Source organism: Chrysemys picta, chromosome 2 (assembly GCF_011386835.1).
Source record: "Chrysemys picta bellii isolate R12L10 chromosome 2, ASM1138683v2, whole genome shotgun sequence".
Classification (NCBI taxonomy): domain Eukaryota; kingdom Metazoa; phylum Chordata; order Testudines; family Emydidae; genus Chrysemys; species Chrysemys picta.
In genome coordinates this window covers 50,251,859-50,264,884 of record NC_088792.1, presented here as the reverse complement: position 1 = coordinate 50,264,884, position 13,026 = coordinate 50,251,859, and the positions used below count along the sequence as shown (strand labels likewise).

The 13,026-nt window shown below is 36.6% G+C and overlaps 1 protein-coding gene across 2 annotated transcripts in view; it reads left to right on the top strand.

The window, feature by feature from the left end:
• SLC25A13 (solute carrier family 25 member 13) overlaps positions 1-13,026 on the top strand; it is a 128,680-nt gene that overhangs the window by 95,538 nt on the left and 20,116 nt on the right. The window lies entirely within an intron of this gene.

Below are 13,026 nucleotides of genomic sequence, written 5' to 3'. Positions count from 1 at the left end.
TATTTTAGTGAATAATCTATCTCATTCTGCATATTTTACACTTTAGTTTAGTTCTATCTAGTCATACTATATCTCACTTTATCTGGTGTATTGATTTTGTTCAAGCGAATATAAATACTTTAAGTAAAATGAACTCTTGTTCAAAGACTAGTGCACTTTAAAGATAAAGAACACTGTTTATTTAAACTGGCTTTGATCACTGGGGCAGAGCAGTGCTGGTATATTTTCAATCTAACGTAGTTTCTGCTGTCACAAGACAATGAGGTCACATTTTAAAGCAGTTTCTATCTGTGCTGAAAATTATGTTGAACAACTTAAAAACAAAGAATTCTATCTTAACATCAGTAGTGCAGAGATTCATGTTGTATGTGCTTGCAAAGAGCACGTTATGATTATCTGAGCCTCAGGGTGAAGTTGTTTGAGTGTAGTACAGACTGAGAAGTCCTGGCTTTCTGTAATTCTCATGGGATGAGGCAGGATTTGGCTGCTGTCTGACTACTGCTTCTGTTTGATCACTGACCTGTCGTAGACTGCCAGGTAGGATCCCCTTGTTCTGTAACTTTAGGAGCATTCAAAAAGAAAAAAAGAAAAAAGAATGTGGGCCTGTAAAGACCCAAATAAAAGCACACACTAACTGAAGGGAAAATGCAATAAAGTACTTGTGGATACAAAAATGTTTGCCCCTCCCATTTCGAAAATTTTTAGTTGTGTGCATATGTCATATAGAATTCAATGCATCTTTTCAACATGAAAATGCACTAAATTAACCTAGATTTGTTTTATTGGCAATCTGAATTTTTTTATGTAGTGCAGATAACACTAGTTCTTTCACTGTAACCTATCATTTATGAGACTGCTGCAGCAAGCCTTTTTCAATAGTTCATTGTAAACTAAGGATCTGCTTTAAGAGGAAGATTGCTTGGGACTTATTTTAAATATGCTGTAAATGTTGGATTATCCCAGTTGGTATTTGAAATATAAAGTTAATTGAGATTGTGCATAAAGTTCTGGTAAGAGATGTGGTGGCAGAGTGCCTTGAGTTTTCTTTAATTGAAGTGTTTCACTTAAGGGTACAGTTTAGTTCCAGGTAGATAGGTTGTGACTTGTATTGTCTTCCTGCAGGTGGTCTCATTTTTTTGTATTTGTGCATACACTTCAAACGTACAGCACAGATTGTCTTTAGAAGTGATGCCTAGTTATTGGCTTCAATGGGAGCAGAGTGAGTTCTTTGGAAAAGTCCACCCTTGTCTTTTACGTCTACTTAAAACATTGATAATCTCCCATGTGGGAGGCAATCAGACAGTGGTATATTGTATGTCAAGACTCTGTTATGGCTTATTGTTAATCATTATCCTACAGAAGTTTACAGGATTCCAAGAATATCAGAATTGCTCCTAAAGGAGGGCAGCCAATTAAGATGAATTTTGAAGGGGGAAGCTGTCAGATCAGCTTCCCACTCCCCATGCTCAGATCTCAACTACAAATGGGTGATAAATTTACATTTAAAAATATTGGTCACCTTCTCTGATCTCCTAGGTCTGGAGTATTTGATTAAGCAGGAATGTCTACACTTTTTCATCTAATAAACTTGGGTATTTATTTTTATTCCAGTTCTGAGCACAGTGGGAGGACCAAGCAGCTCTGTAGATATATTTGTCTCTTTGGGAATACAAAGGGCTTTCAAGGGTTCAGTATCACATGAGCAGTTCCACTCCGCTGTTCGCCCAACCATTGCTAGGCGTTGACTTTTAAGTCCCTGGGGAGCTCACCTTGCATCATAATTACTGAGAATTAGTACACATGGCTGACTTTTGCACTTGTAACCAAAGCTGCTTGTTTCATTGAACAAGCCTTTTTCTGTTTTGTAAACTGTTTTCTCCCCTGCAAAAAAATGCAGAAAGATCTTTGCTTCATGACCTCATGGTATTTAGTTCAGCTAACAGCCTGTTTCATAGCTTTTATTATGTGAAGATGAAAGTGGTAGTTTATCTAAAATTAAAAGAAAATAAAAAAATTTCCTAGAACACAATTAAAAGAAAACTGTGACCTTTATAGATTATTTTGATATAGTGGTTTAAGGAGGGTTGAAGTGTAAATCACTCTATTGAATCAGAAGTTCTAAATTCTGCTTCCTCACTTATAAGGAATTCTACTATTATAAGGTCAAACTGCTGCTATTATTTATTATAATTTATTAATGTATATTTAATGCAGTAATTTGCCTGGTGCTTGACAGCCATGAAGAGATGTGATTCCTACCTATTTGGTACTCCTTTCTTCATTTGTGGTTTATGAGAATTCTTTATAGTCCCTTACACTATTATAATACTACAAATCTTCATTTCCAAGATGTAGTAAAGTGTCCAATGATACTGTGGGGCTGGTATTCAGATCTGCTAAAGACCTATGCAGAAAATATAGGTTAATTTCCTCAACTTTAAAAATGCAAAAACATGTTACATGAAATTGTCCTAATATTGTGGCTACCTGCAAGAAGACCATGATAAGAGGACGAGTTTATGGCTAGGTATAGGGTGACAGAGGCTGAGCTCCTTTTGTAGTAGTAATAATGTTAAAGCTTTCAAAAGAGAACATTTTTCTTCCCAACTTTCAAGTTATTTCACATGGGTAACTGTTCCAGTGAAAGCTACTGGCGTCTGAGGCCATCCTGGTTTAATGATATACCACAGTATTGACTGAAAGGGAAAGAGGGACCAACAAAATGTAGAAAGCCAATTTTGAAAAATGGTTATTAATATTGCACATAGCCACTTAGGGCTGTTACTGGTTAAGACATTAAGTAATGTTTTTGATATCGTGTTGATACAGTAACACGAATCGTTGTCTCGTTTGGATCATAATCACAGAGTAAAAACTCCAGTTGCATTGTGATTTAAAGTAAGACTGACTTTTTTTAAGAAGACATCTGTGTCATAAAACATTGAGATGAATATTCTGCTTGCTTGCGTAAATATTAGTTTTCTTTGTAAATGGAGTGATGGCAAAATGAGTAACTTGTGTTCACTCTGGAAGTAGGGACAGACATTCAAGTACTGAAAATAAAATGTACATAAAAAATACAAACAGTTGGTCACTGGATTGTTACAAAGAGTAGGAAAAATAAGCAGTATGACTTAAAATAAATACCTATTCAAAACCTCTAAACTACTTGCATTGAGATAAACACCCATATAAATCAGTAGCCTGATACTTTTTAAGAAGCACTACAAAGCAAAATGTTGTTCTTCCCTTAAGTACACACAGTCTTTCCCCACATAGCATCTGTGTCTCCTCACTATTAGCTGATTTTAAATCACGTAGCACAGTATGATTACAGCTCCCGTACAGACTTGTTTTTATTTAAGTTGTTGAGATAGATTTAGATATATATTTCTAGAGGTTTTATGTTTATAATAATAAAGCTGAGACATACTGGACCTGCTTGGATAATCTCCGCTCTCCCATGGAACATAAAAATTAGATGTTATAGGATTTTAGGGTTTGCTTAACTAGAAAGTGTGCAAAATTCTTGTTAGCAATAATTTATAAAAGGTAAATGCACTAACATTCCATGGAAGTTGTGACAAATAATCAATCCCACTGCAGATTCTTAATACTGTTACTTACAACATTGCTTTTGTTTTTGAAGATAATAAAGATGAGTCCAGTGCTGTCCTGTGAGTTGTGTTCTCTCTCTAGCATATTGTAATCAAGGCACAGAGCTGGAGGATTGCAACTACCAGAACCTTCCTGGATGTCTTGCCTGCAAGAATCCAGAAACTCTTGCAAGATTGTAGACTAAAGGAAACTGGAGGTGCCATTTCTGTTTTCCGTGTGCAGAAACTTAAAACTGATAAATTTATTATATTTGGCTGAGAAATCTAGGTTATGGATAAAAAGAAACTCAGAGCTATATGCCGGGGGAAAAAAAGTGCGTGTCAGAGAGAAAATAGAACAGTCTCATTCTTCTTAATGCTAAAAGTTCTAGTACAGTGTATTAAGGTTGTTAGAGAAATAATGGTGTTCTTTATGATTGCTGATATTAACTTTGAAAGGAAACTGAGTACACTTTTTTGAACTCTTAACAGATTAACTCTAAGAGGTCTATTCTCCCATCGATACATGCATATAACTTCCATTAGTGTCAGTGGGAGTTGCACATGCATATAAAAACCCAAGATTCACTTTTCTGGTTTAAGGAGGAACTGGGGAAGATCCAACTTTATTTTCATTGACAATTGAAATTAAAGCTGCCTATTTATTAACTTGCTTAAAAGTCCCTTAACTTAAATTTGGCTGTTAAGAGTATGGCCTTCTTCTATGACTTATTGTGTATGAATACATTTTAATTATATATAAAACATTAACCTCTTGTACATATATCTAGATTCATACTCAAATTTAATTTGAGAGGTACTGTTTGGTAAAGCCAGGTGTGCTTTAAAACTGTTACATTTGAATTGTTTCCAATTAATTGTTCATCCAACCTTAGTTTTAGGTGTTGCGTTGAAGAGTGGTGGCAGTATAAAGTAACATAATATTCTATCCAGGTTGTTGTAGCAGAAAGTCGTCTTATTAGGGAGGGAGAGTCTGTGGTGTATATTTATCCTTCCACCCTCCAGACCAGATGAGGAATTCCAAGCTACCTTTCTTTGTAGTTTTGGATTTTCTCCCACTAGTTCACTGAATCTTTCACCCACCCCATCTGTTTAAAATGGCTTTTCTTAAAGTATGTAGGGCATGATCATGTACACACACAAAATACCTGTTCCAAGTGATAATTTCTCTGCAGTATATATATTCTTATTATAGGCTTGTTCATTTAATGTATATTTTCCAAGGCATATTCCCTGTGACAAATCAGAGAGGCTGATGTTTTCCAATAGAATTTTTACAGATCATAAAACAATCTGGGGGAGGGGCAGCATGGTTTTAGTGAGATTTTTCAAAACCTAAAGCATACAATCCTTTTGGACTATAAAATCCCATTTTTTCATTGAATGTGCTTAATGTTCTCGACATTTTAAATATTTAAAACATGGTTTTACTACTATGTGAAAGTTTATTGTATTGACAAGATATTTTATAGCCCCAAAAATATAATGTTTTAAATTACCTTTAACTGCACTGTACTTTCCAATCCTCCTTTTAAAGGAAGCTGAAGTTTTTAGTGTTAACCAGTACAGATCCAAAAAACTAAAATCTTAAATCCAAATCAGGACTTCAGATCCAGTTATCTAGTAGAAATGGGAAGATACTTATAATGTGACATTACCAAGAAATAATGGATTACAGTTTTAATACAGCTACCATGCCTTAAGGCATGGAAGGTCTGTAAATCATTAAATGATACCACTAGTAGTCAAAATAGACAAAAGTACAGCAGGCAGAGCCAGATGTTAACATATTTGACAGGGCTGTAACTTAATTGCTTTTATGACACCAATCAAGTAGGCTCCACTTTGATTTCTTGGCGAGGCTTCTGAAGAACAGTTTTACCTGTAAAGTGGAAAATAAAAAATCTACTGTTTTTCCATTGCAAAACTGGTCAGAGCTTTGTAAATAAACCATCATTTTCTGTTTAGCCATGTTGTTAAAAAATTAGGGTGAAGAAATCTCAATAACTTGTATCTGTTTGTCTCAGAAGTTATTCAAGCAGGAATCTACTTTGCTCTGTTTGATCAGACTAATTGCAATTCCATTTATGGATTGTTTAATGTGAATGTCTGAGGGAGCTTGTTCCCCAGTTTTTGCTACATATGGGCATTGAGGAAGCTTTAAGTGTTTGAGATTGCAGCGTGGCAACTTGGCCGTTTAGACTATCCAAACTAAAAACTTTTAACCAGAGCTAGAATAACTACCCCTCAAAGGAGATGCACACTACTTGTCAGTATGAGTCTGGCTCCTTTGCCGGGCTTATGAATGTCCAGTCATAAGCAGAGTGAGCCAAGTGGTAGTGATCACAGGTGTGCTGCACATTTTCAGTGGCAAATGTACATGTACTGCATGCGATGCCCATTGCTGGATAATGCTATCCACACCTCTCTATAGATAGCACAGACAGGAAGAGGGTGAGCAGTAGTTGGTGAAAGAGTAGAGCTCTCCACCTTCCTGCCAGTCAGGAGATAAGTGGATCACCCGTCTCAGGAACTGGGAAGGGACAAGCAAGTTAAGTCAAGATCTGGCTGGTCTGGGTATCTCCCCTAGAGCTGGTTGAAAAATAGAAAAAGAACTTTATGAAAAAACGTGAAGCAACTTCCATTTTACATAATTTGAAATGGCTCTCCCCCCCCCAAAAAAATTAACTGTTCTTTTTAGCCAAAACTTTATCAAAATGGTTATCAAGACTTTTCATCTACTGAGCCCCTGGATTTTCAATAATCAGTTTACTGAAAAATCCTGGTTTTCAGTAAATGAAATATTTTGAGTAAAATGTGAAAAATTAGTGGAATTTAAAAAAAATCATTAAATCTTTCATTTTTTTTAAAAAGACACTTTTCAAAAAATAAACTTTCTGTCTGAAATTTTTGAACGAGCTCTGTTCTCACCAAAATGCTTCCCCTCAAGTGCTCCTACGAAAACATGTCTTAAAGTCTATCTTGCCTCCTAGCTGATTGGCACATTTTTCAAGCCTGGCTTTCGGTAATCTGGGACGGAGTTGACCTCTCTAGAACCTAGTAGATAGGAAAGGAGATGGCCAGTGTAAGGGTATGTATAGTGATACTCTTTTGATTTTTTGGTATTTGTAAAACATGACTTTTGAAGAGACTAAGGTTGTTTAAGACCCTTGACTGGAACTCGGTACATCTCAGGTTCAGTGTCTGGTTCTGTCTATGTTACCGCGGGCAAATCACTTAATCTCAGTTGCCCATATATGAAATGAGGATAATGCTGCTTCCTTTCTCTCACCCTTTGTGTATCTTGTCTATTTAGATTCTTATCTTCCTCAGGGAAGGGCTCTTCTTTAATATGTGTTTGGACAGTGCCCCCTAGGTGCCACTAAGCAAAACCAAAAAAGTGTGGGTGGGGAGGTATACATAGTAACATGCAGCTTGTGAGGGTCAAGGACACAAGGGGTTTTCTGAACAGCTTACCAGGCAAATTATTAAAGACTTAATAGTTCCATTTCAAAGATTAGGAGTGATTGGGAGAAAGTGACACCTTGATGGGATTTTATTCCAAGGTAGGGATGGGATAGTTCTTATATATGATGTGTGTGTGTGTGTCCATAAAAAACAGCGGTTGCTATTAAAAAGGCAGTACTGATTCTCATTTACTGCATTATTTCTCCATCCTTATAATAGGAAATTACTACTATACCCTAGGCAACACTGTGCAATAACTATTGAGAAATGTTGACATTTTTCTTATAGCTACCAGCGTAGGACCCCTCTGATAGGCCACACTAATTACAAAATAATATTTTGATCCAGAGTGATTTAACTTCTGTATTGTCATAGTGCCTGAATGCCACAACCATTGTGCGGATCAACATAATGACAGTTCCTGCTCCAAAGAGCTTTATGTCTAAAACCAAGACATGAGAATGAAACACATGAGCAGTCCAGGGTGAGGGTTGAGCAAGGGGGTAACAAATAACTATAATATGATATGCACAATTGTTAGCCAGTCCATAGTAGTGATCACAACTCTCCACAAGCTTAGCCCTCGCCAGGTTGTACTTCCCTGCAAGCATTATGGAAGAGGTGAGTTTTGAGGAGGCACTTGAAGGAGGACAAAGTGACAATAGATATCCAGCCAGCTGTAAAGTGTAAGCGATCTCCAAATACCCCTTGCTGAGAGTAGAGTGTAAAAGAGATCATGGGTTGGAGATGATGGAGGTCAGAGCAGTTAAAATTACATTTCACAATTACTGAAAAAGTCTGTGGAAGGAGAAGTCTGCAGCTTCATTTGGGCAAGGGATCATTTAAATTCACACCACGTACAAATCCACAGAACTTGCTTCCTGAAGGTTAGGCTTGAATTTACACTTGATCTTTTCAATGAGTTCCTAGCAATTTCCACTTGTGAAGATGGGTCTCATTTAGTCCATAGGTGCAAAAAACTCCAGTTACACTAAGATATGAAGTTCCCATTCTTTTTAATGTGGTGGTGATGAAATCCTACTTATGACTGTAAAATACTTATAGCACAGCTAGGTGACTTTTGACCTAAGTAGTCAAGTATAAAACAGGTTTCAGAGTAACAGCCGTGTTAGTCTGTATCCGCAAAGTATTTGTAAGTATAAAACAGTTACTTCTTACATTGATGTGTAGTTAAAATGGTATGTATTTTTTCCCATGGGGTGGAACCCCATTTTCTTGTTAACAAAAAAAAAAATACTTAGACTTTTTCCACTCTTCCTTTTCCACCCAGGGAAGCAGAGCAAAATTAGGAGAAGGGGTATGATAGATGCATCTAGACTACTGTACAAGGCTATACTGCCATCGAGAGGTGGTCTGATAATATCATAAACTCTAAGATCAGAGTAGTGTCACTTATGGGGAACTGTAAAGAAGAAAACATTAACTTACATTTTTTAAAAAGCGCACCTTTTATATATTTTATCCATATATGAAGGCTCATTAATCATTTTATAGTCATTGTGGTTTGTATAGTTGTGTGTTATGTATAATTCTTGGATGATGGAAATATTCAACTTTTAGTCTCATGCCTTCCATCAAATAGAAAGTATAAACATTATCATTAAAAACCACTCAAGTTGTAAGTTTAAGTGATGCTTTAAAAACAATAAAAATAAATGATGTCTTTACATCAGTTGTTAGATCGTTGCAGTATAGTGTAGTTTGCAGTACCTGCAAAGGATTTTCTATACAGCACTTTTAGGATGAATTCCCACACATTGGTCACACTCCCCTAAGGATGATGCTACTACTGTGGCTGCAGATTTTCTTCTTGAGTATCTGAAATAGGACATAAACGACAGGTTTGATTTTTGTGCTGATTTATGTTATAGTAGCATCCTTGTGGGTTAATGAATGAGATTTAAAATATGACTTTGAAAGAAGGAGAATTTCAACTCAGTAATTGGATGCAGCGAGGTTGAGCCCATCCATGGTTTGTATTGACACAATTATAACTCAGCCTATGGCAGGCTTGTCTTCATTAGTTGAGAAGGAATTTTTAACCTAAGAATGTTAGGATCTGTGAAAAGGAATGTGTTTAACTTTTTTAACTAAAGCATTTGTACTTTTAAATAATTGTTTAGCTGAAGTGGAAAGAAATTCAGAAATCCCGATGTGTGTAAATTTTTCATTCTTAATGAAGAAAAAATGGATGTTATCAGGATATAGTTAAAAGGTAAAACGTATATTAAACTCTTAATACAATTTACCCAGAAGGGATCATGATGTAGAGTGCTCATAGAGGGGAGACAATTAAGCTTGAGTATTTTGGATTTAATAGCTTTTTATTCTTTGGTAGTTTCAGACTGAGCACATTGTTTATAAAGTCAGCCTTTTTTTGTGCAGGCTCCAGCAATATTAAAATAACTTTCTACTGCAAAGATTACAAAAAATGGATTTAAAGCCCCTGACCATTTTTACAAAGTAAAATGACAGGAAGATGTGTTGCATGAGGTTTTTGTCTCAGTGAGTTCCGTAAATAGACAATACTAGCAACTAAGGATACACTTGTGATTTCAGATACTGGACTGGGTTCTGTTCCTGGCTCTGCCACAGACTTGGTTTGTGACTTTGAGTATCTTAGGGCTTGTCTACACTGGCAATTAACAGCGCTGCAACTTTCTCACTCAGTGTTGTGAAAAAACACCCCCCTGAGCTCAGCAAGTTGCAGTGCTGTAAAGCGCCAGTGTAAACCGTGCCCCAGCGCTGGGAGCTACGCCCCTCGTTGAGTCAGGCCGCAACCACACAAGGCACCTTAAAGCGCTGCCATGACAGCGCTTTAGTATTGACAGTGTAGACTAGCCCTAACTTAAGCTCTGTTTCAAATTCCCTATTAGTAAAATGAGAATAATGATACTTGCCTGATAGGTGTGTTGTAAGGAAATGACCTTTAATGTTTGTGAGGCTTTCATATTGTAGAAAAGCTCATCAGTACTAAACAAGTAGAGAATGGTTTAATTAGGAAGTATTCTGGCCTTCTACACATTAGCCCTTTCTCCCTAAAATTTCCCATCATTGGCATTAGGATAGAGCAGATACCAACATTCAAGACTAGGTGAACACCACACCCAGTGTATGGTACTGCTACCACTGGAGCTGTATCAGTGCTAGCTGGTGTCGATACAGCCTTAGAATTTTAGCTGGTGAAGAAGGCGTGTGTTGGAAAAAATGTACACAAACGCATCTTGAACCTTTTTAGTCAAGTACAGTCTGGCTCATAACTGTGAACTGCTAACGGTTTGGGCTTTTGCAGCAGGGTACAGCTGCTATGTCTTTGGTCAAGTCAGTATGCAAGGTAAGCTCAGCACATGACAAAAGTTGTAAGATATTTTGGGGGGGTTCTAGTTAATACTATTAGAGAGATTTTCTTGGACTTGCCACTTGAAGCTGTTTCTACAGAATAGTCTGCCTTTTTCTTAAAACCTTCCATATGGGCAGGATAAACAAGTAATCACCATTTGGCTTTTGGGTTCTCGGTAATACTTTCCTCTTCTAATATCACCTTCCATCTGCAGACCTCAGAGGGTGTGTCTGCACTGCAATTTAAACAGCTGCGACTGGCCTGTGTCTGCTGACTCGGACTTGTGAGCCTCAGGCTGGGGGGAGCTGTAAAATTGCAGTGTGGACATTTGGGCTCAGGCTCCAGCCTGGGCTGTGGGGCCTTCCCCTCTCACGAAGTCCCAGAGCTTAGGCTCCAGCCCAGCCCAAACATCTACAGTGGCTAAAATGGACCAGCTGCCAGTGTTTAATTGCAGTATAGACATGCCCTGAGCGCTTTACAAATATAAGCAAATTAAACCTTCCAGTGTGAGGAAGCTAAGTGGTAGAATCCCCATTTTGCAGATTGGAAATTGATACAAAGGAAGGGTAAGTGCCCAGAGTCACCAACACTTAATTCTGTATGTGTCATAAGTGGCTATGGAACTCTGAGACTTGAACTACAAGACACAGTTTTTGTACATAGACATATACATACAGAAAGACACATCTGCTTTATACATATATTTCCTTGTTCCTCAAAAGTGAATTTGTATCCTTGCTCTGGCATTCAGATTTACACTTTTCAGTATTTTTTATGGATTTGTAAATTACTCAATACATTTTAGTGAGTTTTCCTCATCCATTTTCAGTTTTATAAATTGAACTTCCATTTTGTCATCTTCTTTTGGGTTTTGATATTTGGTTTCCTGTTAGTGAAAATAAAAGAAATATGTGTACATTCAGTCAGGACACAGTGAACTGCTAGGAAATCGGGTGTGGAGAACAAATAGTTTATTTTGCATGAATGTAAATCTGTTCATATATGTGGAATGAAGTTTATTTGATTATTCTTCGAACAAAGGATTGGGAACAGTCTGAATTTTAGTTATAGTATACCTCTTTTTTAAAATCTTTGTTCTAGAAGAACAAATGTCTTTAAAAATAAAGTATGGAAAAATTACATAAGATTGTGCCAAGGGCTGAAGATTTATGTAAAGCAGGAGCACTGGCTTATCGTTAACTCTGGAAACCAAATGGCGAAGAGAAAAGGGGTTAGGCTTAAAATAATGTTTTTCAAAGGAGATCTGTGACAATGTATATTCACAAATGAATATAACACATTGCATGTAGTATTTTTCTCCTCCTCAAAATGAAAAAGGACCTAATTGCATGTAGTATTGCATGTAGGAATACTTAGGATGTGCCTCATGAAGTGAAGCTTATGTAAAATAGCAGTTTATAAATCGCCATAAAGGTTTTCCAGTAATTCTGATTCCTGATTTTTTTGGGAGGTGTGTGGATGGGGAGGAAACTGTGATAGCAGCAGATTGGCTGTTTTATCACTAATATTTTGTTTGAAGAGTATATCTTAATAAAATACAGAATTGAGGTCAATGTGCATGCTGAAGAATTTCTGTTGTCAACAGGAATAGCAGTTTTATGCGTACCAGTATTCTGGTTTGGTAGAAGCAGCTAAATTATGCCAATTTGAAAGTCAAAACCAGTTGAGCTGCACAAGAGCATGCTTTTTATGGTCAAAATAGGAAACATTTGGGATATTTTGGAGGTTATGTAAAAACTTTAATTTGTAACCACACAATATAAGAGCAGTCTAAGTGGTAGGCAAGAATAGTTGCATATGCCATTTGCTGTTTCTCTGGTGTATTAGTTAAATAGCATTACAGCACACTTTTTGTTGGAAGATGGTTAATGTGTGCCATTATTAATTTTAAAAAACCGCAACCTCTCCTCTCCTCTCCTCTCCTCTCCCCAAACAGGTGCCCATAGTGCTTCAGATATGATACTTTTTCATTTATGGCTACTTTGATTTTGCTATTTCATTCTAAAATATTATTTTTTTTGGCATTAATTTTTGCTTTTCATGCAAATGTGGTTGCATACCTGGTACTGGAGCAGGATACAATACTTTTGCTGTATAACTAAGCAAATAGATATGTGTTGAAAAAACTGTCTGCAGAACTTTGGATTGGGGTTTGAGTGAATAATATTGCTTCTACTTAATTTAATGTAATACTTTTTTGTAATTTTGATGCAAGAATGAATCTTTAACAAGATCTGTCTATGTAGTCAAAGTGAAAAGGCTGCATGCTGCAGTAGTTATCATGAGTAAGATTAACAGAACTAGTTAAGACCCTAAAAAGGGAGTCCATTTTAAAGACCATTACAAGTAGTTTAAATCCATTTGTGAGATTTAAAAATATATGTATATATATGTAAACAAATCCAGTTTACAAATAGAGATTTTTTGTTAAACTTCTTGCAGTGCTGCAAAATAACTAAGATTTTGCAAGAAAATAATGATCCTGTGTACAGATAATGATGTGCAGATTTCTGAAGACGGACTAAAATGACATTTGATAATATTCAAATGTGGGGGTCC